The sequence below is a fragment of the Dipodomys spectabilis genome, unplaced genomic scaffold (genome assembly GCF_019054845.1).
Source record: "Dipodomys spectabilis isolate Male_0828 unplaced genomic scaffold, ASM1905484v1 ptg000312l, whole genome shotgun sequence".
Classification (NCBI taxonomy): Eukaryota; Metazoa; Chordata; class Mammalia; order Rodentia; family Heteromyidae; genus Dipodomys; species Dipodomys spectabilis.
In genome coordinates, this window is record NW_024870989.1 from 2212706 (window position 1) to 2237394 (window position 24689).

General features: G+C 37.2%; 1 pseudogene; it reads left to right on the forward strand.

Annotated features, from left to right (window-relative positions):
- The first annotated feature begins 23419 nt into the window (after window positions 1-23419).
- On the forward strand, window positions 23420-23532 carry LOC122127797 (annotated as a pseudogene).
- The last annotated feature ends 1157 nt before the right edge of the window (window positions 23533-24689 follow it).

Genomic DNA, 24689 nt, shown 5'->3' on the forward strand with positions numbered 1-24689 from the left:
CATACCAAAGAACAACTGAAACAATATATATCCACCAAACCAGCCCTACAAAATATTCTTAATGATTTTCTACACAGAGAAAACCAACAAGACCACAATAAAGGCAAAGAAATCACACGCAAACTGAGCATCCAAGAACCATAGGAAGAACCCTGTTGCTGCAGCCCCCAAGAATGTGCACAAAATGGCAGAAACTCCCAAATACCTCTCAGTCCTATCTGTCAACATTAACGGACTTAGCTCTCCAATTAAGCAACATAGACTGCCCAGTTGGATTAAAAAGCAAGATCCTTCTATCTATTCCCTTCAAGAGTCACATCTTGCCCATAAAAACAACATTTTCAACATGAAAGGCTGGAACCAAAGCAAACGGCCCCCATAAACAGGCGGGAGTTGCAATCCTAATATCAGGTAAAATAGACTTCAAATTAAAATTAGTAAGAAGTGATAAAGAAGGTCATTACATACTAATAATTAAGGGACCTCTCCTCCATGAGAATATTACAATTGTAAATACCTATTCACCAAACAAAGGAGCACCCAAATTTATCCAAGAAACACTACTTTTCCTCATATCCCACATAGATCCAAAGACATTAATTGTTGGGGACTTTAACACATCAATTTCCCCACTAGATAGATCGACTCGAGAAATCACAAATCTAATCAACTGCATAGATCAACCAGTTTTAACAGACATCTACTGAATATTTCACCAGCAGCATAAGAATACACGTTTTTCTCAGCAACACATGGAACATTTTCCAAGATAGTCCACATTTTAGGCCACAAAGCAAACTTGTCCAAATTCAAAAGCATTGAACTTATACCTCTCAGACTACAAGGGAATAAAATTAGAACTCACCACCAAAAGCCACCAAAGAAAGTCCTGTAACACATGGAGGCCTAACAACACACTACTGAATCACGAGTGGGTCATGGAATATATTAGAAAGGATATTCAAATGTTCATGATATTCAACAAAAATGAACACACAAATTACCAGCTCCTCTGGGACACAGCAAAGGCAGTACTCAGGGGCAATTTTATAGCTCTGAGTTCCTACATCAACAAAGTGGAAAGATCTGAAACCAACAGTTTAATAAGGCATCTGACCCTCCTTAAATAAGAGCAGCAATATAAACCCCAATCCAGTAGAAGGAAAGAAATATTTAAAATTAAATCAGAATTAAATAAATTAGAATCCACAAAAAACCATAGAAAGTATCAACAAAAAATGAGTTGGTTCTTCTAAAAAATTAACAAAATTGACAGACCCTTAGCAAACCTTATCAGAAAAACAAGAGTACAACCCAAAAAAATAAACTCAGAGATTAGAATAGAAACATCACCGGAGAAACAACCAAGATTCAGAACATTATAAGGGAATACTTCTCAAAACTTTATACTAATAAATTTGAGAACATGGCAGAAATGGACCTTTTCCTAGCAAATATTGACATGCTGAAACTAAACCAAGATGAGTTAAATCATTTTAACAGGCCCATATCAAGTATTGACGTAGAAACAGCAATTAGAGTCCTCCCATCTAAGAAAAGCCCAGGACCAGATGGTTTTATAGCAGAATTCTACAAGGCATTCAAAGCACAGCTCACACAAATACTCCTCCAACTCTTCAATGAAATTGAACGAGAAAGTTCACAACCGAACTCATTCTATGAAGCCATCATAACCCTTATCCCAAAACCAGGCAGGGACTCATCAAAGAAAGAGAACTATAGACCCCACCTTGCAAATCTTTCTTGGTTTCTTTCTTTCCTTCCTTTTTAGTGCTGGGGATTGAACCCAGGGCCCTGTGCATATTAAGGAAGTTCCATAATACCAAGCAATATGGTCATTTCAATCGCTCCAATTTCACTCTTCAATTAACTGGTACCTTGTTCCTGATACTTTACATGCCTTGATCATAATATTTAGAGATTTCTGCACTTCATAAGATTTTCTTCATTTTACAGAATATTTGTTTTCTCCCTTCCTATGTATCAAGATACTGAGCAATAAAGATTTTCTTGAACTCCCCAGGCAGAGTTCATGGCTCATTATCAGGTTCTATTTTACTATGTATATCATTATATTATTACATTTACAATAACAACTCACTTAAATAATTGTTTCTCTTCTTCAGTCTACTGGTAGATCCATGTCCAATCCTAGCTTTTATATAAACAGGAATAGAATTTTTCTCGTCTTATTTTCCACTTTTTGACATGGTGCAAATTTTCCTGATCATGTAGAATTGCTTTTATCCATGAATATTTTTTCAGGACATTTCTGCATATTGTGCATAATACACTAAAGAGATTTCCAGCCAAAGAAAACAACTCAGAATTCTAGAGATTAATGACTGTACTCTGGGTTCTTGTGCACTTGCCACTGGATTTGGCATCTCAGTTTTACAGCAATATATATATATATATATATATATATATATATATATATATATATATATATATATATATATATTGAAAGTTGCTTTCTTTTTGGTTTCCCATTTTCAGCTATATGAAACATTTAAGTTGCATAGCAAGTTAACCATGGAAATATTAGCTGGTAATCTTTTTAAAAATATTTTTATTGTAAAGAATCTGTATAGAGGGGTTACAGGGTTCAGTTACAGCATGGTAATGAGTACATTTCCTGTTGAGCATTGTTACCCCATCCTCGGTTTTCCCCATAAATTTCCTTCCCTCCTTACTTCCCCAACTCCTCCTTCCCCCTACCCTGAAGTTGTGAAGTTAGTTTTCAACATAGTTTATTGTACTTCTCATTGTTACAATTGGTCAACCTGTATCCTTGTTTCAGCATTTTGTTGTTTCCCTTCCCCTTCCCAAATTAGAAAAATGTATATACATGATGTAGAGAACTGGAATCAAATGCAGTGACAACAGAGGATATGTGAGCTAGTAATCTTTAACTTTTAAATTCAAAAACAAAAATAAGCAATGAATGATAAAATTTGTTCATAAGGGAACCCTCAGCCTTCCGTTTGATACTCTGATTCTTCCATTAAAATAAAATATTGTTAGAATCAAGTTCTGATCCAGGTTAAAATGCTAATACACATGGAAATGATGACGTTGAGTTGGTATTAGTTAAATATGCCTTCCTATTAATGAAATACATGGAAAATGTTTTTACAAACTGGATGATAACAAGAGGGATTTTCGACAAAAGCATTATAATGGGCAAGGTGTCTAAAAGTTACAAAACTGGAACTGCATGCTGGGAAAAATATAAACTGTATGGGGAGGAGTAACGTACTGTTTTAGATGAGCCAAGTTAAGATAGATCATTATGTAATAAGAAATTTTGGTTCTTTCTAACTAGCAGATACTTATCTAATTATAAAAAATAAATACTAGAATGAAAAATCCAAATGAACTTTAATGATGCATTTAATATTTTGGAGACAAAAAAATTTTCAGTGTTAGGGACAGTTTAATTAATTATGGAATTTATAAGCACTGGACTTCCATGCAATCATTGTAAGTGATGTTCTTAGAACAGTATGAAATTTCTAAGGATAGGAAATATATGAATGATATAATGAGATGAAAAGTCAACTTATATAGTAGGCTCACACCTGTATCTTACCTACTCACAAGGGTGAGATTTGAATATTATGGTTCAAAGCCAGCCACCAGAGGAATATCCATTTAACCACCAAAATGACAGAAATGGGCCTGTGGCTAGTGCTGTGGGAAAAAAAATAGCAGAGAACAGTGTGTAGGCCCTGGATTCAAGCTCCAGTTTGGACAATAAACAAATGAATAATGAAACAAATATATGACCCCAAATTTTAGGAAAATATGCATATGCATATATGCATGGCAGAGGGGTCTAACCATGGTGTTCCAGTGTTTACATTGTGGAGTTCCAGGATGGGAACATCACAAACATTTAATTAAAGGAAATCAAATATAACAATATGTTGGAAATGATCTGTACAACTTTGGAGGGATTGAGAGAATGAAGGAAAGAGGAAGAAAAATGAGGGAGAGGGTAACAAGTTAGATAAGAAATGTTATCACTACCTTACTTATGTAACTGTAACCCCTCTGTACATCACCTTGACAATAATATTAAAATAAAAAATAAAAACAAAACAAAAGCTTTTATTTATATCATTATATTTAAAAGTATACTTTAAAAGAGTTATAGGCATGTTTTAAATTTCTAATGCGTTGCCCCACTCTACTGGAGTATACTGGAATATGCGGAGAATTACTTACACATGAGTCCATGAGTAAGGACCGTAAAAGAATTCCATAAAGAAATGTCAACATGGACCAAAGGGTCCTACCCATAATACCTTCCTTCTATAGCAAATCCACATAATTTAATCATTTAAAGACAAATGATGAACCAACGTCTCCATTTGTAGAAATACGTACTTGTGACAAGGATGGAAAAGACACTGAGACCCAAAGTGAATGATGCACAATTTTAAGGAAGATTCCATAGATAAAGGAATGTGTCCCACACACTTCCAACTGTAAATCTGGGAAAGTCAGTCATCTTTGTCATACTAATAAAAACCACAAAAAAGCTAACTGTGGGATTCAAAAAGATTGCATGAGAACAAGTGTTCATTGTGACAGCACAGTAACTTCAGTGCAAATTACTATGTCTCTCTTTCCTTGCCTTATTCCCACCTCATTCTTGAATTCTGAAGGTGAGATTCTGGGGAGCCAGTTCCCTTTGGTCTAGTAATTAATGAAAGTGAACAGGTGATTGGAGATACAATTTCTTCACATAGTTCTTAGATTCCCATTTTTTATTAAGCTTACGGAGAAATAATGGGATTGCAAAACACAAGAAAGTCTTAACTTTTCCACTAATTTCTAAAATGTCTGCTGTAAGAACAACAAAATTAACGAAAGAAACAACTCAGAAACCATATAAAGATATTTGTGGTGTATTGATACCAGGAGAAATTGAAATGTCACATATAAATATCAAATTACATTTACAAAGCACAAACTCTAATTCTTCACTGAGCTAATGTGATAATTACACATTTATATTTTCCAACAAAATCACCATTGAGAATACCACAGTCAATTTCAATCACAGAAGCAAAGCTGCAAAGAACGGCTAAAAGTTTTACCTATTCTTTCCTGGAGTTGAGAGGGTTGATTCTGCTGACGTTGACTGTTTGATCCTCTTCCTCCTCACAAATAAGTGTGCCTATGTAGAACAATTTATACCTATATCTTAACTTCATGGGTGTCTAGCCTTTCTGGTTGGATCTTCAGTCTGAGTATCACCTACGGAGCATATATAGTTTATGAACATGGACCATGCCTTAACAAACTAAAACATGCTCTAAAACAGTTCTAACAGAAACATCTGTGATAATGGAAATATTCTATATATGCATTGTCTAATAGACTAGCCACTGGCTATATGTGGCTAATGAATCTTAAATGCGAATAGTGTCTGAAAAATTAATTCTTCCAATTTCAGTTAAATGAAATTTTAAATAATAAGATTCATTTACTCACTTTTAACTGAACAGCTCAGTTTCCAAATAAGGAAGCTGAAGTTCTCATAAAGATGATGATAAAATATAATCCAAGTGAAGAATTTTCCATTAGATACTAACTGAATGCCTATGAATTATCTGAGTTTTCCTGTCTTATAGAATTCAGCCATCACTCACCTAGATTGACAGCTGGGAGGAAAGGGGTAGGAGATAAACACAAGCTACTTGGGATACTGAAAATTGCTCCTTGAAGATTAGGGTTATGCATGAATCTTTTCTATATTTAGTAGACAGCAAAGTGTGTGGAATCCTGAAGGTAAAAAAATAATGATTGTATTTCAATCAAACAGGTGCTCTTTTTTATCAAAATGGGAGAGAAGTCAGACAGGTGAATTCTATAAATGTACAAACAATATAGAGAAAATTTGCTACATTCTATTCCATGATAGGCCCTGGCATAAACGTTGGCACTCTGTACATACTATGTAAATATTCACACACTAAAAAACAGAAATGTAATCTTTTATTACTGTTAAAATACATAGAATATCTTCATAATATATATTTGTGGGCCTATTTTTTCCTTAATTTATTCCACACCTACATTAAGAAATGCCTCTAAGAAAAAAGCTTCTAGATGTGTTAAATTTGAATTCCATGAGGAAGTTCCGGGAAGATGGCGGAGGAAAAGCTGTAATCTGAACAAGCTCTGGCATAGAAAGCAGGTTTAGAGTTCCAGTGAACAGTCCTAAGCCAGAGAATCACACCAAGTGTGCCATCACAGGACAGAGAGTTAGACAAGAGAGGGGAAGCCAAGACAAGGAGACACATCTGAGCGCCTGCCAGCAGCCACGGCGGCGGCGGCAGGGTCGCGGCGGCGACCGCCGCCGCGGCCATACCTGAGCGCTCACACAGAGAGTCCGGGACGAAGGAGCCGGACGAAGGAGCCAGACGTAGCGGGTGAGAGGATTCTACTCAACACCAGCAAGAACCGACAAGGAGCGGACATCTTCATCCTGCAGTTTGCAGACCAGAGATGACCCAGGATCCAAGGCTCAGCGTGAGTAGAAGCCCGACATCCTCACTCCTTCTCCGGGAGCAGAGGAGGGAAGGCCACCTCTCCCCCCCCAGCACCGGTGATCTCCATCTTGGATACCGACAAAGCTCGGAGGAGCTGCTAGCTCCAACTCAGGCCTTGGAATAAAACGAGTCATATAACAGGTCACAAGAACTTAACGGCAAAGTGACCTGCCAGACTCAGCTCCATCCAGGGAAAAGTCACCCAGCTCAGGCACCAGCCATTGGAGTGGCTTTCCTCACTGCATAACCAGAGCCAGAGGCTGCCCCTCCCTCTAGCAGCCTCCACAATCAATTGAAAAACAGAAACCCTGAGAATGGCTCCAGGGTGGGCTCTGTGAATTTTTCACAAAATAGCCCCAGGGAAAAGCTACTGTTTGTTGAAAGGCCTCAACTCTACCAGAACCTAGCCTCATCACCCCTCTTTTGTGATTCTCAAAGCAGATCACCCTCCCATTAAACTAACCTGGGAGGGGGATCTCAAAATCTTGGGTAAAGCAGAGCATTTTTCTGCCTGTTTGAACAAACTGACTCAAGAAACCAATCAAGCCACAGGACCTCAAGCTGACCAGAGACTCCAACAAGAGGCTGGTTACAGACAAAAGGGAGATACAGGATTCTTCCCACCCCTCCCAAAAAAAATCAAAAAAAAAAAAATCAAAGAACTTTTTTTTCTTCTTTTCTTTTTTCTTTTCTTCCTTTTTTTTTTGGTACCTTATATATATAAAATTTTTTTTTCCTTTTCTAAAACTTTTATTAATCTTTAATTTTTGCCTTTTTTGAAAAAATAATTGTTTTCCAGTAACTTTTTTTTTTCCCTCTTATAATTTTTATTTTAGGAATCCGTGAATGTACGTTTTCCTTTCTTTTCTTGTCTTCTCTCTCTTTCTCTTTCTTTCTTAATTATCTTTTTATTTTTTGTCTAGCTCTACTGAACTTCTGATCTTTTTTTTTCTCCCTTTCTTATCCTTTTCACCTTTTCCTTTCTTTTGTTCTTCTGTATGTGACTTAACTCTTGTCCTGCACATCCTCAGATAAACCCATAGTTAACTAGTAGACCCTATCCCCCATTGTGTACACACTTAATCCACAAATTTATTACTCAATCCAAAACCTCTGAGACTTAAATTCCTTAATAGCAGTACTACTTCTTTATACCTATATAATATTTTAAGCATTTTTTAAGTTTTTCACATCTCCTCTATCTCCCTCCTGTTTTCTCATTATAGTCACATTCCTCCCTAAATAGATGGTCTTTCAATCTCCATAACTATATTAATTTTTACGTTTCTAATTTTTTTTCTGGTCTCTTTTCATTTCCCTTTCCCTTTCTACTTTTTCTCTCCCGCTCTACTTGCATCCTACCCAACCTATTTCCTGCATTGAGATTAGGACATAGTTAACTCTCCCTGTGCCTCCCCACACCAATCTATTCCTAATTTTTACCCACATCTCTCCCTAACCCTAAAAATTTCTGGTTTTCCAAATTCTTCTCTGCGGTTCGAAGCCCATTAACATATAGTTGTTTGATGTTGAATAGATGTATCTGTTGAACTAGATTGTATCTGTAGACTATTGACTGTATAAATGCAAACGTTGGTTGATGGTTGCCTTAAGATAGTGTTCTAGCACAAAACTGGTGCTATTTTCATCTCAAATGGGCAGAGTAAGACGGAAAAACACAAGAAAAATGGCAAATCCGGGTATCTCAATTCCCAATCTTGATAATCAGGGGTCAGATCAGATAATGAACAATCCAGAGGAGAGTTCCCAAATAGCTCTACAAACACTGGTGGCAAACATGATAAATGAGAAGTTTGACAACTTACAAAGGACTCTGTATGAGCGTGATAGGGAGAGAGAGGAGGCATCCCAAAAGTTTATACAGGAATATCATAAGCGTGAGGAAGCTACTCAAAAACTGATACAGGATTTGCGTGAACAACTTGAGAATACTCAAAGAGAAAGGGAGGAATGGCGTGAGCAGGCTGAGAACACTCAAAGAGAACTGCAGGAATCCCACGAACGGAAGGAAAGAGAACTGCAGGAATCCCACAAACGGGAGGAAGCTAATCAAAGAGTAATTCAGGAATTGAGAGACCAGGTAGAGAACACACAAAGATCACTAAAGGCATTCATGGAATCCATTAACAAAGAGCTGAAGGAAGTCAGGGAGACCACAAAGGGAATGCTGAATGGAACCCAACAGAAGGAATGGGAGCCCAAAGAAACCATAACCAATCAACTAAGTGATTTGAGAACAAACACTGAACACCAAATTAAGGAAGTAAAGAAATTCATACAAGACCTAAAACAGAGCTTCAACAAAGAACTTGAAGCCATCAAAGCTGACCAATTAGAAGGAAAAGAGATAAAAAACAAAGTAGAGAGTCTTGACAGCAGGTTAGACCATGCAGAAGATCGAATCTCAGGGATTGAAGACAGCCTAGATATTATAGAGAAAGAACATACAACCATCCAAGACAAGTCCAAGAAGTATGATAGATCTATCCAACACCTGGAAGACACCATCAGAAGGCCTAATCTTAGGATAATGGCTGTAGAGGAGCACCTAGAAACAGAAGTTAATGGTCTAGGAAATTTGTTTAACAGGATCCTAGCAGAGAACTTCCCAAACATACAAAAAGATAGGCCTATTCAGATACAAGAAGCTTTTAGAACCCCAAATAGACCAGACCAGAATAGGACATCCCACCGTCACATTATAATCCATACAGGATCAACTCAGACCAAGGAAAAGATCCTTAAAGCTGTCAAGGAGAAAAGGGTAATCACCTATAAAGGGAAACCAATTAGAATCACCTCAGATTTCTCAGCAGAGACAATCAAAGCAAGAAGAGCCTGGAATGATGTATGCCATGCCCTAAAAACAAACAACTATCAACCAAGAATACTGTACCCAGCTAAACTCTCCTTCATAACTGAAGGCAAAATAAAAACCTTCCATAGCAAAGAAAAATTGAAACAATACATCTCCACCAAACCAGCCCTACAAAAGATTCTTAAAGATGTCCTACACATGGAAAACCAACAAGACCGCAACAAAGCCAAGAAACTGCACCCAAACTGAGAATCCAAGAACCATAGGAAGAACCCAGTTTTCGCAGCCCCCAAGAAGGTGGATAACATGGCAGGAACTCCCAAATACCTCTCAGTCCTATCTTTTAACGTTAACGGACTGAACTCTCCAATTAAGCGACATAGACTGTCTAGTTGGATTAAAAAACAAGACCCTTCTATCTGCTGCCTTAAGGAGTCACATCTTGCCCGTAAAAACAAACACATTTTCAATGTTAAAGGCTGGAACAAAATCTACCAAGCAAACGGCCCCCATAAACAGGCGGGAGTTGCAATCTTAATATCAGATAAAATAGACTTCAAATTAAAATTCGTGAGAAGAGATAAAGAAGGTCGCTACATACTAATTAAAGGATCTCTCCTTCAGGAGGATATTACAATTCTAAATATCTATTCGCCAAACAATGGAGCACCCAAATTTATCAAAGAAACACTACTTTCCCTCAAATCCTATATAGATCCAAAGACATTAATTGTTGGGGATTTTAACACACCACTCTCCCCACTAAATAGATCAACTCGGCAAAAACTCAACAGAGAAACCGCAGATCTAAACAGCTGCATAGATCAACTAGACTTAACAGACATCTACCGAACATTTCACCCAGCAGCATCAGAATACACGTTTTTCTCAGTGGCACATGGAACGTTTTCTAAAATAGACCACATTTTAGGCCACAAAGCAATCTTGTCTAAATTCAGAAACATTGAAGTTATACCTTGCATTCTCTCTGACCACAAGGGAATAAAATTAGAACTCAACACCAAAAGCCACCAAAGAAAGTCCGGTATCACATGGAGGCTGAACAACACACTGCTGAATCAAGAGTGGGTCATGGAAGAGATTAGAAAGGAAATTCAAATGTTCATGCTATTCAACAAAAATGAACACACAAATTACCAGCTCCATTGGGACACAGCAAAGGCAGTACTCAGAGGCAAGTTTATAGCTCTGAGCTCCTACATCAACAAATTGGAGAGATCTGAAACTAGCAATTTAATGACACATCTAAACCTTCTTGAAAAAGAGCAGCAAGATAAACCCCAATCCAGTAGACGGAAAGAAATAATCAAAATTAAATCAGAATTAAATGAATTAGAATCCAAAAAAACTATAGAAAGAATCAACAAAACAAAGAGTTGGTTCTTCGAAAAACTTAACAAAATTGACAGACCCTTAGCAAATCTTATCAGAAAAAGAAGAGAACACACCCAAATTAATAAACTCAGAGATGAGAATGGGAACATCACCACGGAAACAATCAAGATTCAGAACATTATAAGGGAATACTTCTCAAAACTTTATGCTAATAAGTTTGAGAACTTGACAGAAATGGTCCTTTTCCTAGCAAATATTGACATGCCAAAACTAAACCAAGATGAGTTAAACCAGCTTAACAGGCCCATATCAAGCATTGAAATAGAAACAGCAATAAGAGACCTCCCAGCTAAGAAAAGTCCAGGACCAGATGGTTTTACAGCGGAATTTTACAAGGCCTTCAAAGCAGAGCTCACACCAATACTCCTCCAACTCTTCAATGAAATTGAAAGAGAAAGCTCACTACTGAACATATTCTATGAAACCATCATAACCCTCATCCCAAAACCAGGCAGGGACTCATCAAAGAAAGAGAACTATAGACCCATTTCTTTGATGAACATTGATGCAAAACTTCTCAACAAAATTTTGGCCAATCGACTTCAACAATTCATCCAAAAAATCATACACCACGATCAAACAGGATTCATTTCAGGGATGCAAAGCTGGTTCAATATACGCAAATCAATTAATATTATTCATCACATCAACAGGAGCAAGAATAAGAACCACATGGTTATCTCAATAGACGCAGAAAAAGCATTCGACAAGATCCAACACACCTTTATGATGAAGGTTTTGGAAAAATTAGGAATCCATGGAACATTCCTCAATACAATAAAGGCTGTATATGACAAACCTACAGCCTGCATTATACTCAATGGTGAAAAACTAAAGCCATTTCCTCTTAACTCAGGAACAAGACAAGGATACCCACTCTCTCCACTTCTCTTCAATCTAGAATTAGAATGCCTAGCTACAGCAATAAGACAAGATGCAGACATAAAGGGGATCCAAGTAGGGAAAGAAGAAATAAAACTCTCCCTCTTTGCAGATGACATGATCTTGTATTTAAAGAATCCTATAGACTCCACTCCCAAATTACTCAAGCTGATTCAAAACTTTGGCAAAGTAGCAGGTTATAAAATTAACCCCCAAAAATCAATGGCTTTTCTGTATGCCAACAATGAGAAAAGGGTGGCTGAAATTAGGAAAGCAACTCCATTTGTAATAGCCCCACAAAAAATAAAATACCTCGGAATTAACTTAAGAAGTGAAGGACCTCTATGATGAAAACTTTAAAATCTTGAAAAAGGAAATCAACACAGAACTTAAAAAATGGCAAAACCTCCCATGCTCCTGGATTGGAAAGATTAACATCGTGAAAATGGCAATACTTCCCAAGGCTATCTACAAATTCAACGCAATACCTATCAAAATTCCACCCTCATTCTTCAAGGAAATAGAAGAGGCAATCCAAAAATTCATATGGAACAATAAAAGACCCCGAATAGCTCCTCAACGGAAAGAACACTGCTGGAGGAATATCAATACCAAATTTCAAACTCTACTATAAAGCCATAGTAATCAAAACAGCTTGGTATTGGCATAAGAACATACCTCAGGACCAATGGAATAGAATTGAAAACCCAGAAATGAACCTACAGACCTATAGCCATCTAATCTTCGATAAGGGAGCTAAAACAATAGAATGGAAGAAAGACAGCCTCTTCAGTAAATGGTGCTGGCAAAACTGGTTAACTACATGTAGAAAACTAAACCTAGATCCTTATATATCACCCTGCACCAGAATCAACTCCAAATGGATCAAAGACCTTGAACTCAAAGCAGACACTCTGAAAACATTCCAGGATGGAATAGGAGAAACCCTGGGTCTCCTTGGCTCAGGCCGAAAATACAACAAATCAAAGAAAGGTTGGACAAATGGGATTGTATAAGGTTGCAGAGCTTCTGCAGGGCAAATGACATAGCTAGCAAGATCAATAGAAAGCCCACGGATTGGGAGAAGATCTTTACTAGCCATACAACGGACAAGGGTCTCATATCTAAAATATACTTGGAACTCAAAAAATTAAACCACCCAACAACAAATCCTCAAAGAAACAAATGCCCAATAAGTAAGTGGGCGAAAGACTTAAAGAGAAGCTTCTCTGAAGAAGAAAGAAGGATGGCCAATAGACACATGAAGAAATGTTCAACATCCCTAGCCATAATAGAAATGCAAATCAAAACAACATTGAGATAGCACCTCACTCCAGTTAGAACGGCAAAAATCAAGAACTCTAACAACAACAGATGCTGGAGTGGATGTGGACAGAAAGGAACCTTACTTCATTGTTGGTGGGAATGTAAACTTGTTCAACCACTTTGGAAAGCAGTATGGAGGTTCCTCAAAAGACTTCACATAGAGCTCCCCTATTACCCAGCAATCCCACTTTTGGGCATTTACCCTAATGTTTACAAATAAGACCACACTAAAGCTACCAGCACAACTATGTTTATTGCAGCATTATTTACCATAGCTAAGATATGGAACCAACCCAGATGCCCCTCAGTAGATGAATGGATCAAGAAAATGTGGTATATATACACAATGGAATTCTATGCCTCCATCAGAAAGAATGACATTGCCCCATTTGTTAGGAAATGGAAAAACTTGGAAAAAATTATATTAAGTGAAGTAAGCCAGGCCCAAAGAAACGTGGGTCCCATGGTTTCCCTTATTTGTAATATCTAGTATATGTATGAGTCAAGCGGAAAAGGTCAGATAATGTGATGTCAAGAAAATGAACCCTTAGATGTGTATTTTAATGTTTTTTTTCTTTCATGCATGTGTTTCTAACACATTTATAAGATTATCTCTTTGTTGCTTTGTATGTCCCTCCTCCACAGTATAACCCCTGCTTTCACTATATTTGATGTCAGTATAACTTGTGGAGGAGATGGGGAAAAACCAGTTGTTTAAGGATACAGGTGGACCTGTTGCAACAATGAGAAGTACAAGTTGTCATGTTCAAAACGAGCTTTACAATGTTGGTGCGGGGGGGGGGGGGAAGGAGAAGGATTGGGATTAGGGGGGGAGGGGGGAGGCTGGGAAGGGATGTGAAGGATAAACAAAGGAGGAGGCTGCAATGCTTGGTAAGAAATGTACGCATTATCCTGCCCATGTAACTGTAACTCCTCTGTACAGTATGTTCACAAATAAAATTAAATTAAATTAAAAAAAAATTTGAATTCCATCTATTTATTTTGTTGATTTGTATTCTAGATAGGACTGAGGGCTTAGGGCTAGAAAAATAATAAGTATTCTCAACAAATTGTCATGCCTCCTTTTTAAGGGGAGCTAAACGTTTATTAGGAGAAATATATATTGGTCTTAGTAGCTAGGAACATTCAAGAAACAAAAGAAAAAAAACAATTCCACGGCAGACTCAAGTGTTTGCATATCTTCAAGTGAACACTAGCTGCTCTATATTCCATAGTATATTTGCAAGCTTTTTCTAAGCTATTGTCATTCTCCAGAGTAAAGTTCAAGCATGCCTATTGCTCATTAGAAAGATTGAAGTTGCTCAAACTCAGAACCCATTGTTTGTATAGGCTTCACATGGCTATCTTTACTTCACTCAGTGGCACTGAGTGATGGGAGCTACACTGGTAATATATAAATATACACATACACACATATCTCACTGGCTTTCACTATTACTGTAAAAATTAAGTCCTTTTTGTCTCTGACCCAAGAGCATCATAAATCGTCTAGCATCCATTAAAGTGTGATAAGTTCATTATTAACTTGCAAGTAGGTTATATCTCTAGCATCACACAATTCTAAATACTCATATGAAGAAAAATATATACCTAGAGTTTTGGTGTCCTTCTATATTACGAAGCTCTCAATTTTCATCTTATTTGCCTGGAGGAGGCAAAAATGCTTGATAGGAAATGTACCTTGTCACGTAACTGCAACCCCTTTGTACAGTATTCTTACAATCAAAAATGTGCAAAAAGGAAAAAAAAGAAATTGGACGTCACATATTTCCATTAGAACTAAATTTAAGGCCTGTAATTCTACAGGTTTTTAAGGACCAAATAAGTTGTGGATATGCCCCAAGGCCTTTACGAAAAGATAATGGAGAGAGATACAAAAGTGGCAGTAGGTAGGTGACCAGAGCATAATTATGTAGCTTTACTTCACTGTTACCATAGCAGGAGTCCAAATCAATATGATGGTTCGTAGTTACAGGACCAGAAGACATACTGGAAACTGACATCAATGAAGGGTCATTCATTATAGGAAAACATAAATCAGAATGCACCAAAGGTTGCAATCAACAGTGCCCAAAAAAGCAACACAGAATGGGATAAAGTTATTGCACGTATATATTTGATAAGTGGTTCACATCAAGAATATATAAAAAACATCATTGCAACGACACACAACCTGACTTTACAATGTGCAAAGAACTCAGATGTTTCTCCAGAGAAGACAAAGTGTTAACAAGCCCACGAAGAAGGTGTTTAACATCACTAATCACCACGAAAGTGTAAGTCAAAACAATGAAGAAAATTACCACTTCATATGAATTAGGTAGGATAACTACAAAAAATAAAGTAACAATACTGCCAAAAGTGTGGTAAAATTGGAACCGTTCTATGGGAAACAGAATGGCATCTTTTCAAACAATTGAAAACAGGATTATTCATACTGTAATCCTAACCACTCAGGACAGGAGGCTGAAATCCAAGGATCACGGTTCATAGCCAGCCTGGGCAGAAAACTGGAAGTGGATCTGTGTTTTAAAGTGGTAGTACTCTAGCCTTGAGGGAAAGTTCAGGGACAGTGACTTGGCCCTGAGTTCAAGACCCATGACAAAAAAATTTTTTAAAAAAGAAAGAAAAGAGAGTTTTCATGTGATCCAGTGATTCCATTTCTGGGCATATACTTTAAACATCTAAAAGCAAGGTCTGGAAGAGATCTTGTACACTCATAGTCATTTTGTACAATACTCAAAACATGGAGGCAATCCAGTGGCCATCAACAAACGAATAGCTAAAGCAAATGTGGTTTAAACATACAGTGGCATATTATTTCAACTTTAAAAAGAATTATGGGGCTGGGAAGGTGGCTCAGTGGTAGAGCGCTTGCCTTGCATGCTTGAGGCTCTAGGTTCGATTCCTCAGCACCACATAAGCAAAAAGAAAAAAGCCGGAAGTGGCGCTGTGGCTCAAGTGGTAGAGTGCTAGCCTTGAGATGAAGAGCTGAGGGACAGCGCCCAGGCCCAGAGTTCAGGCCCCACGACCGGACCCAAAAAAAAAAAAAAAAAAAAGAATTATGTTGTGACATATGCTATATTATGGATGAAACTTTGGAACACTGCTAAGTGAAATAAGCCAGTCATAAAAAGATCAAGTATTACATGATTCTACTTATATCAGTAGTTACATAGAACAGTCTAATTGATAGAGACAGGAAGCAAAATCATACTTGATGTATACCTTGAAGCAGAGGAGAGGTGGAAAATTGTTTTAATGGATAAAGAATTTGAATCTTGGAGGATGTAAAGAGTGTGGATATTGAGATTGTACAATATTGTAAATGTACTTATTACTACTATGTTGTATTCTTAAAATGATTAATAAAACTTTGGAGAGAATTATGAAGGGGTTAAGCATAATCATGGTACATTGTATGCCTATGTGGATATATCAAAATGAAAAATACACTTATTTAAGTAGGTAATGCTAATAGAATTGAAAAAAGACAATAAATTTTAAGTTAAGTGTGCAAGTTTAAGTCAGAGGGCTTTGCTTCTTCAAAACAGCAATTTAGAAATCTAATTTCTCTGTCAACATAGTGTTGGTGGGACATTACAATGTACAGTGCCCTGTGAGTAACAAGTGCTTATGTGACACTCAGAGGGAGTTAAATCACTATATCTGGGTAGTTATGGATAAAAGGTAATGGTTGGAACTGGCTCCAACATGGTGAGGATGAATGATGCAGCAAATATTACACACCCTTTTCACATGAAGCTTTAGGTGCTAACACATGGCTTTTTCTGACTATGGTCTAGGGAGTGTCCCTCTACTTCCCATCCAATCAAAAGTGTTTTCTGTGCTTGCGCTCTGAGATGGGGCATCCAATAAGGAAAAATTCCATACTCATGCTCTGAGACTAGGAAACCAATTATGAGACATTATGTCCTTCTTTTCACTGGGGAGTCTGTTTCACTGCTTTGTTTTTGCTTTGAGGAAGAGACTGTTGCACTGCCCTCTTTTCGCTTTGAAGAAAAACTGCTTTAAAAACTGTTCTGCTCTCTAATTCTTTAAAGAAAACAAACCCGAGACTTAGACAATACTGCTATTCTGAAGATGTTGCGGGGAGGGAAGCCTTGACTTTCAGCTTTGAGACTAGATTTAGAATTTGATAACTTAGTTGTGGTTTCAGATTAATCTGAACCAGGCTAATATCTGTATTTTTTCAATTCTTCTAACTAGAATCTCTGAAGTATTAGGAAAAAACAAAACAAACAAACAAATAAAAAACAACAAGAACTTGATATTAGGCTAACAAAGGCTCCAGAAATTCTCAGATTTCTTTTTTTTCTTGAATGAATCTAATGAAAGTTCATGCAGCAAACTAGCATGTTTAAGGTGTTACATTCTGTAGAATGTGGTTTCTTTTCTTCCTCTTATTCTGAGATAGAAATTGATCTATTCTAAAGCCAGAGGATATGTTTTCTTCACAAGCTAATCAGGTTCGCTGAATTTTGCTTTCTTAAAAATTGCTTGACTGCTATAAGAGGGAATTGAAGACTGCTAGGCAGGAGGGATTGAGTGTGATATGTGGGAAGTGTTCTCATACTCTGCATCTAGAGAACTAGAAAATATGATGATCTGCTCGCAGCCTCAAGCAATTCAGAAAGTGGCTTGCATTTTCTAAAACCTAAATCCAAACTTTCACCTTCTCCTTCCCACCAAGAATTCCCCCTCAGGCTTCTTCTTACCATAGTGTCTTGGCAGCTTAGAACTGCTTTACCTCAGAAATGTGGCATCAAAAGTGTGCCCTGTGGTCAGCCAAGCAGTTGGTATCTGACTGATTCATCTATGGCTCTTAAAATCCTGCAGCTCAATCTGTGCTCTGTGCTCAGAGTTCAGTAAGTGTGCTTAAATCCATAGCTACGTGCTTCCAGAGAGCAGTCTTTCCTCTTTCTATTAGCAGTAGGAACACAAGTACAGACAGGTTCTTTATAATGAAGCAGCCACACATAGCTGTTGGTTTCATAACCACTTGCTGAGGCGAGTTTCCTAAGGGAACCAAGGCAATATGCAAATAAGGTGTTTTCACCTGGAAGCTCATAAGCCTCCATTCCAAAAAGGGAGCTGCTTATAATAAATTCTGTCTGGGAATGGACTGTGTAGGAGTTAGAATATTCTTTTTCTCTGAAAATGATGGAAATAAGGGAAAGTATTGAATAAGCATAATCATCTTCCAAAAAGCTATATAACTAAAGTATATCCTGTTACTAAAATCGTTCTAGGGACTTGAGGAATAGTTTAACTCATAAAGCACAAGCTGAGTAAGAATTTTCTAACAATTTCTGGCCTGGGTGTCCTGGTTTAGTGGATTGCTCTGATATTTTTAACCCCTTTCAAAATAACCAGCTGAGCTTCAAAAGAGCCAATAGAGCAAGATTGTGAACACAACTTGTGATCAATACCAGAAGTAGTAACAAATTAGGGGTATAACCTGGGCAGACTTCCTACTCATAGTGGTTGCTTTCTGTCAATAACATGCTTTTGAACAGAACTAAACATTGCCATGCTAAGTTCCTTTCAAATTGGTGGTCCTTCTTGGGATATTGGGTTACAGTAGGGGAGTATTCCCAACAATGTGGGGACTAGTCCAGGATCCATGTTATGCAAGGGGGATGTAGGGAGACCCTCAGGAGAAGACATATCCTGAGTTGTTGAGATAGCTCAAGGTTGGGTTAAACACCATCCGTTGTGGTAAAGGATGGAAAGTGTATCACCAATTTCAGGAAAGGGCCCAAGGAAGCACCTCAATAAAAAGTAATGTCATGCATCACCCATGAGAGGAAAAATTGGACTAGAGCATACTACCTGGTTGGTTGGGGATTTTTCTGGGCTGAGTGTGTCTTAGGCACAAAGAGAAGTTGAGTCTCAATGTGTGTTTTCATTCTCTGGCCCAAGAATAAAAATGGGAGAGCTGGAGGAATCCATTGTTGAGAAATCTCCAGTAACGGGAGAGTTAAATATGAGAAGGGTGCACAAGAAACTTACAAAAGGGAGGATTACGTGCACCAAAAACTGAAATCACAACAGACCTGCTGAAATGGGGAATAAGAATTCTAGGCCTAAGGAACCCAAGAAAAATGATCTAAGGACCTGCTTCTGATAATCCATTGGGAGAATGTTGACAAAGGTCTGAGAACACTATTAAATAATATATGATTTTCATTATGGAGCTCCATAATGTGCACTTCTCCAAACAAAAACTTGTTATGAATACGTGTTTGCATGTGTGTGTTTTAAATCTTATATCCTGAAAGGGGAACTCAAAAAGTACTATCCACTATACTCCCTCAGCTGCCCACTTTAAGTCTGAAGCCTGGATTGATCCTCTAGCTGATGGAAGGATGCAAGGCATTGAACCTTAGTTTCAGAAGCTGATTTTTATTTTTGAGCTCTAATTTTATTTTATTTTATTTTTTTTAATTTTAATTTTTATTTTTTGTGAACATACTGTACAGAGGGGTTACAATTACATGGGCAAGATAATGAGTACATTTCTTGTCAAGCATTGCAGCCTCCTCCTTTGTTTACCCTTCATATCCCTTCCCAGCCTCCCCCTGCCCCCCAACCCATTCCCCCCCCCCCCCGCACCAAATTTGTAAAGTTCGTTTTTGATATGACAACTTGTACTGCTCATAGTTGCATTGGGTCTACCTGTATCCTTAAATGACGAGTTTTTCCCCATCTCCTCCACAAATTATACCGACATCAAATATAGGGAAAGCAGGGGTTATACTGTGGGGGAGGGACATACAAAGTTACAAAGAAATAATCTTATAAATGAGTTAGAAACAAATACATGAAAGAAAAAAAATATTTAAATACATATCTAAGGGTTCATTTTCCTAACATTACATTATCTGATCTTTCCTGCTTGACTCATACATATACTAGATATTGCAAATAAGGGAAACCACGGGACATAAGTTTCTTTGGGCTTGGCTTGCTTCACTTAATATAATTTTTTCCAAGCCTTTCCATTTCCTAACAAATGGGGAAATGTCATTCTTTCTGATCGAGGCATAGAATTCCATTGTGTATATATACCACATTTTCTTGATCCATTTATCTACTGAGGGGCATCAGGGTTGGTTCCATATCTTAGCTATGGTAAATAATGCTGCAATAAACATAGTTGTGCTGGTAGCTTTAGTTTGGTCTTGTTTGTGAACATTTGGTTAAATGCCCAAAAGTGGGATTGCTGGGTCATAGGGGAATTCTATGTGGAGTCTTTTGAGGAACCTCCATACTACTTTCCAAAGTGGTTGAACAAGTTTACACTCCCACCAACAATGAAGTAAGGTTCCCTTCTGTCCACATCCACTCAAGCATCTGTTGTTGTTAGAGTTCTTGATTATAGCCATTCTAACTGGGGTGAGGTGGTATTTCAATGTTGTTTTGATTTGCATTTCTTTTATGGCTAGGGAGGTTGAGCATTTCTTCATGTGTCTATTGGCCATCCTTCTTTCTTCTTCACAGAAGTTTCTCTTCAAGTCTTTAGCCCACTTATTTATTGGGTAGTTGTTTCTTTGAGGATTTATTGTTGGGGGATTTAATTTTTTGAGTTCCAAGTATATTTTAGATATGAGACCCTTGTCCGTTGTATGGCTAGTAAAGATCTTCTCCCAATCCGTGGGCTTTCTATTGATCTGGCTAGTTATGTCCTTTGCCATGCAGAAGCTCTGCAACTTCATGCAATCCCATTTGTCCAAGCTTTCTTTGATTTGTTGTGTTTCCGGGTCTCTATTAAGAAAACTTCGGCCTGAGCCAAGGAGGCCTAGGGTTTCTCCTATTCCATCCTGTAAGGTTTTCAGAGTGTCTGCTTTGACTCCGAGGTCTTTGATCGATTTGGAGTTGATTCTGGTGCAGTGTGATATATAAGGATCTAGTTTTAGTCTTCTACAAGTAGTTAACGAATTTTGCCAGCACCATTTACTGAAGAGGCTGTCTTTCTTCCATTCTATTATTTTAGCTCCCTTATCGAAGATTAGCTGGCTATAGGTCTGTAGGTTCATTTCTGGGTTTTCAATTCTATTCCATTGGTCCTAAGGTCTGTTCTTATGCCAATACCAAGCTGTTTTGATTACTATGGCTTTATAGTAGGGTTTGAAATTTGGTATTGATATTCCACCAGCAGTGTTCTTTCCATTGAGGAGCGTTTTTGCTATTCGGGGTCTTTTATTGTTCCATATGAATTTTTGGATTGGCTCTTCTTTTTCCTTGAAGAATGAGGTTGGAATTTTGATAGGTATTGCATTGAATTTGTAGATAGCCTTGGGAATTATTGCCATTTTCACGATGTTGATCTTTCCAATCCAGGAGCATGGGAGGTTTTGCCATTTTCTAAGTTCTGTTTTGATTTCCTTTTTCAAGATTTTAAAGTTTTCATCATAGAGGTCCTTCACTTCTTTAGTTAAGTTAATTCCTAGGTATTTTATTTTTTGAGGGGCTATTGCAAATGGAGTTACTTTCCTAAATTCAGCCACACTTTTCTCATTGTTGGCATACAGAAAAGCCATTGATTTTGGGGGGTTAATTTTATATCGTGTTACTTTGCCAAAGTTTTGAATCAGCTTGAGTAATTTGGGAGTGGAGTCTATGGGATTCTTTAAATAGAAGATCATGTCATGTGAAAAGAGGGAGAGTTTTATTTCTTCTTTCCCTATTTGGATCCCCTTTATGTTTACATCTTGTCTTATTGTTGAGCTCTAATTTTAATGTTCACTTGGTAAACTAAATCCTCTATATCCCTTTCTCTGAGTAAATACGCATCAACATGAAATATAAAGTTATTTTGATAAAAAATAAAAATAACTCAGAAGAAATTATAAATGCAAAAACAATCTTCACAGAAGCAAACTCCCAGAGATATTTTATGACATTGACAAGGATAAAGTGGGTAAAGTTATTATAAATTTAGAAGTATGACAATGCACAAAAACATCAAAAATACTCATATATTTCATTATATAATCCAAAGCAAAAAGCAAATGTTTTTTAGATGATTTTTTAAAACCCAGTCATTCAGGTACTGGGAAGGTGGCTCAATGGTAGAGTGCCTGCCTTGCATGCATGAGGCCTTGGGTTTGATTTCTCAGCATCATATTAGCAGAAAAAGATGGAAGTGGTGCTGTGGCTCAAGTGGTATCACTAGCCTTGAGCTGAGGGACAGCACCCAGGCCCCAGAGTTCCAGCCCCATGACCAACAAAATAAAAATAAAACACAAAACAAAAAAAAGTGTCTCACTTTTGTGACCTCAACTCTGTAATAACTCTGCTTCAGCCTAGGGCTAATATTTTAGGTGTGGACATTTATCAACACTCCTGAATCAGACTCTACTTAATCATTTTTTAAATGCATATTTTGTTCTTAATTTTCCTCTTTATAAATTCACATGCACCTATAAAAAATGGTGTGGCCATCCCAGTAACCTTCTCAAAGTACCTCCTAATGACAACTTACAAAAAGTTCTATTATATTACAACAAGGAAAACAATGCTACAAATAAAGAAAACCAATAATTAAATATTAACGAATAATAAAATAAAAAACAAAACAATTACCAGTGTTTTCAGTATTTGAAATGTACTACAAATTAGATTTTATTATTGTCATATTTCTTTACATTTAACACTGGCTAAGATTATGATGTTCAACAAGAATTTTATAGGCTATGAGTAGTGTTTAAAGTCACCCACTAAGATTACCATTTATAGTTCATCTCATAATTTGTATATGGCTTATATCATCATTTGTTCCTCACTAACATATAAAGTAAGGAAGGCCTACAGTTTTAATAGAAACTGTGTAGTTAACATAGTCAACTCTTTATTCTGCTTTACACAAAGACTTTGCAACTTCTCATTAGTAAAGTTTCTATAAACTCTGAAATGTACATACTTAGTAGTACTTATCTGCTACCATAAATCTTAAATACTTTATAGAAAAGTATTATGACCTGTCATACAGTCCCAGTTTTGGCATATATAAGCAAATATCCAAAAGTAAATATATTTAAAACATTAAAACTTTTAGCAAACCTTAACACTTGCTGCAGTGTTCATTATGACAGGTCCTTTGCATAGAATAATTGATTTCCTCCTCCTACACATCTCTTGAACAACAAATATCTGGATTTATTTTGTTTTTGACACGTAAATCTTGACTTTATTCTTAAATGTGTACTTATGTAAGAAGTACATGGTTCTCAAATTTCACAACAATTCTTTTAAACTTACTTTTTTTTGATTTGTCTAGTTTAAAAAATCAATTACAATTTATATATAAAAATATTCTGTGCTCAATTCAGCATCACATACACTAACATTGGAATGATACAGAGAAGATTAGCATGTCCCCTGCCCAAGGATGACAGGCAAATTCCTGAAGCATTCCATCGCCCAATTTGTTAGGAAATGGAAAGACTTGGAAAAAAAATTATTAAGTGAAATAAGCCAAGTCCAAAGAAACATAGGTCCCATGGTTTCTCTAATTTTCAATAACTAATATATGTCTGGGATAAGCAGAAAAGGTCAAAAGTTGTGTGTATATGACCAGATAAGTTTATGTTAAGGGCAGGGCGCTGGTGGCTCACGGCTGTAATCCTAGCTACTCAGGAGGCTGAGATCTGAGGATCGTGGTTCAAAGACAGCCCGGGCAGGAGAGACCATGAGACTCCTATCTAAAATAAACCACCAGGAAACCGGAAGTGGCGCTGTAGCTCAAGTGGTAGAGCGCTAGCCTTGAGCTGAAGAGCTAAGGGTCAGCGCCCAGGCCCAGAGTTCAAGCCCCACGACCGACCAAAACAAACAAACAAAAAAAGCTAAAAAAAAAAAAAAAAAAGATTATGTTAAGGGAAATGAACCCCAAGTTAGGGACACAAGTGGTTTTTTTTTCTTGATATCGTTTCTCACGTACTTATAATGTGCAGTGTGTTGTTTTTGTTTTTGTTTCTTTATATGTTCCTCCCCCATGCTATAACACCTGTTTTCACTGTATTGGAAGTTTGTGCGCCTTCTTCTTGTATATATTTTTCTCTAATTTTCTGAGGGGAAAGAAAAAAACAAAATCCTTAAATAGGGATACAGGTTGACCCATTGTAACAATGAGATGCACAAGACACTATGTTGTAAAGTGAACTTTACAATTGAGGCAGGGAAAGGGAGGAGGTTAATGGACTTGTGGAGGTGGGAGGGAAGGGATGGTAGGGAAACAATAAAGGAGGAGGTAACAATACTTGTTAGGAAATGTACTCATTACATTGCTCATGTAAGTGTTACCCCTCTGTACAGTATTTTTACAATAAGAAAGTAAAAAATGTTCTGAGATGGAAGAGTTTATTTCCTTTATTTTACTCATATAATATCGTTAGCGAAGAAATTCATGAAAAACTCCGATATGAAGGTATTTTGAATAAATATGTGTGTGAATGCACACATGTGCTCAAGCATTTGCATGTGGGTTGGCGTGCTCAGAGTTTGAAATCAGGGCTTCAAGGTCTTGATAGGCCTTTTCTCTTTAGATTGGTGAGCTACTAAATGAACTATATCTCCATTCTTGGCCCTTT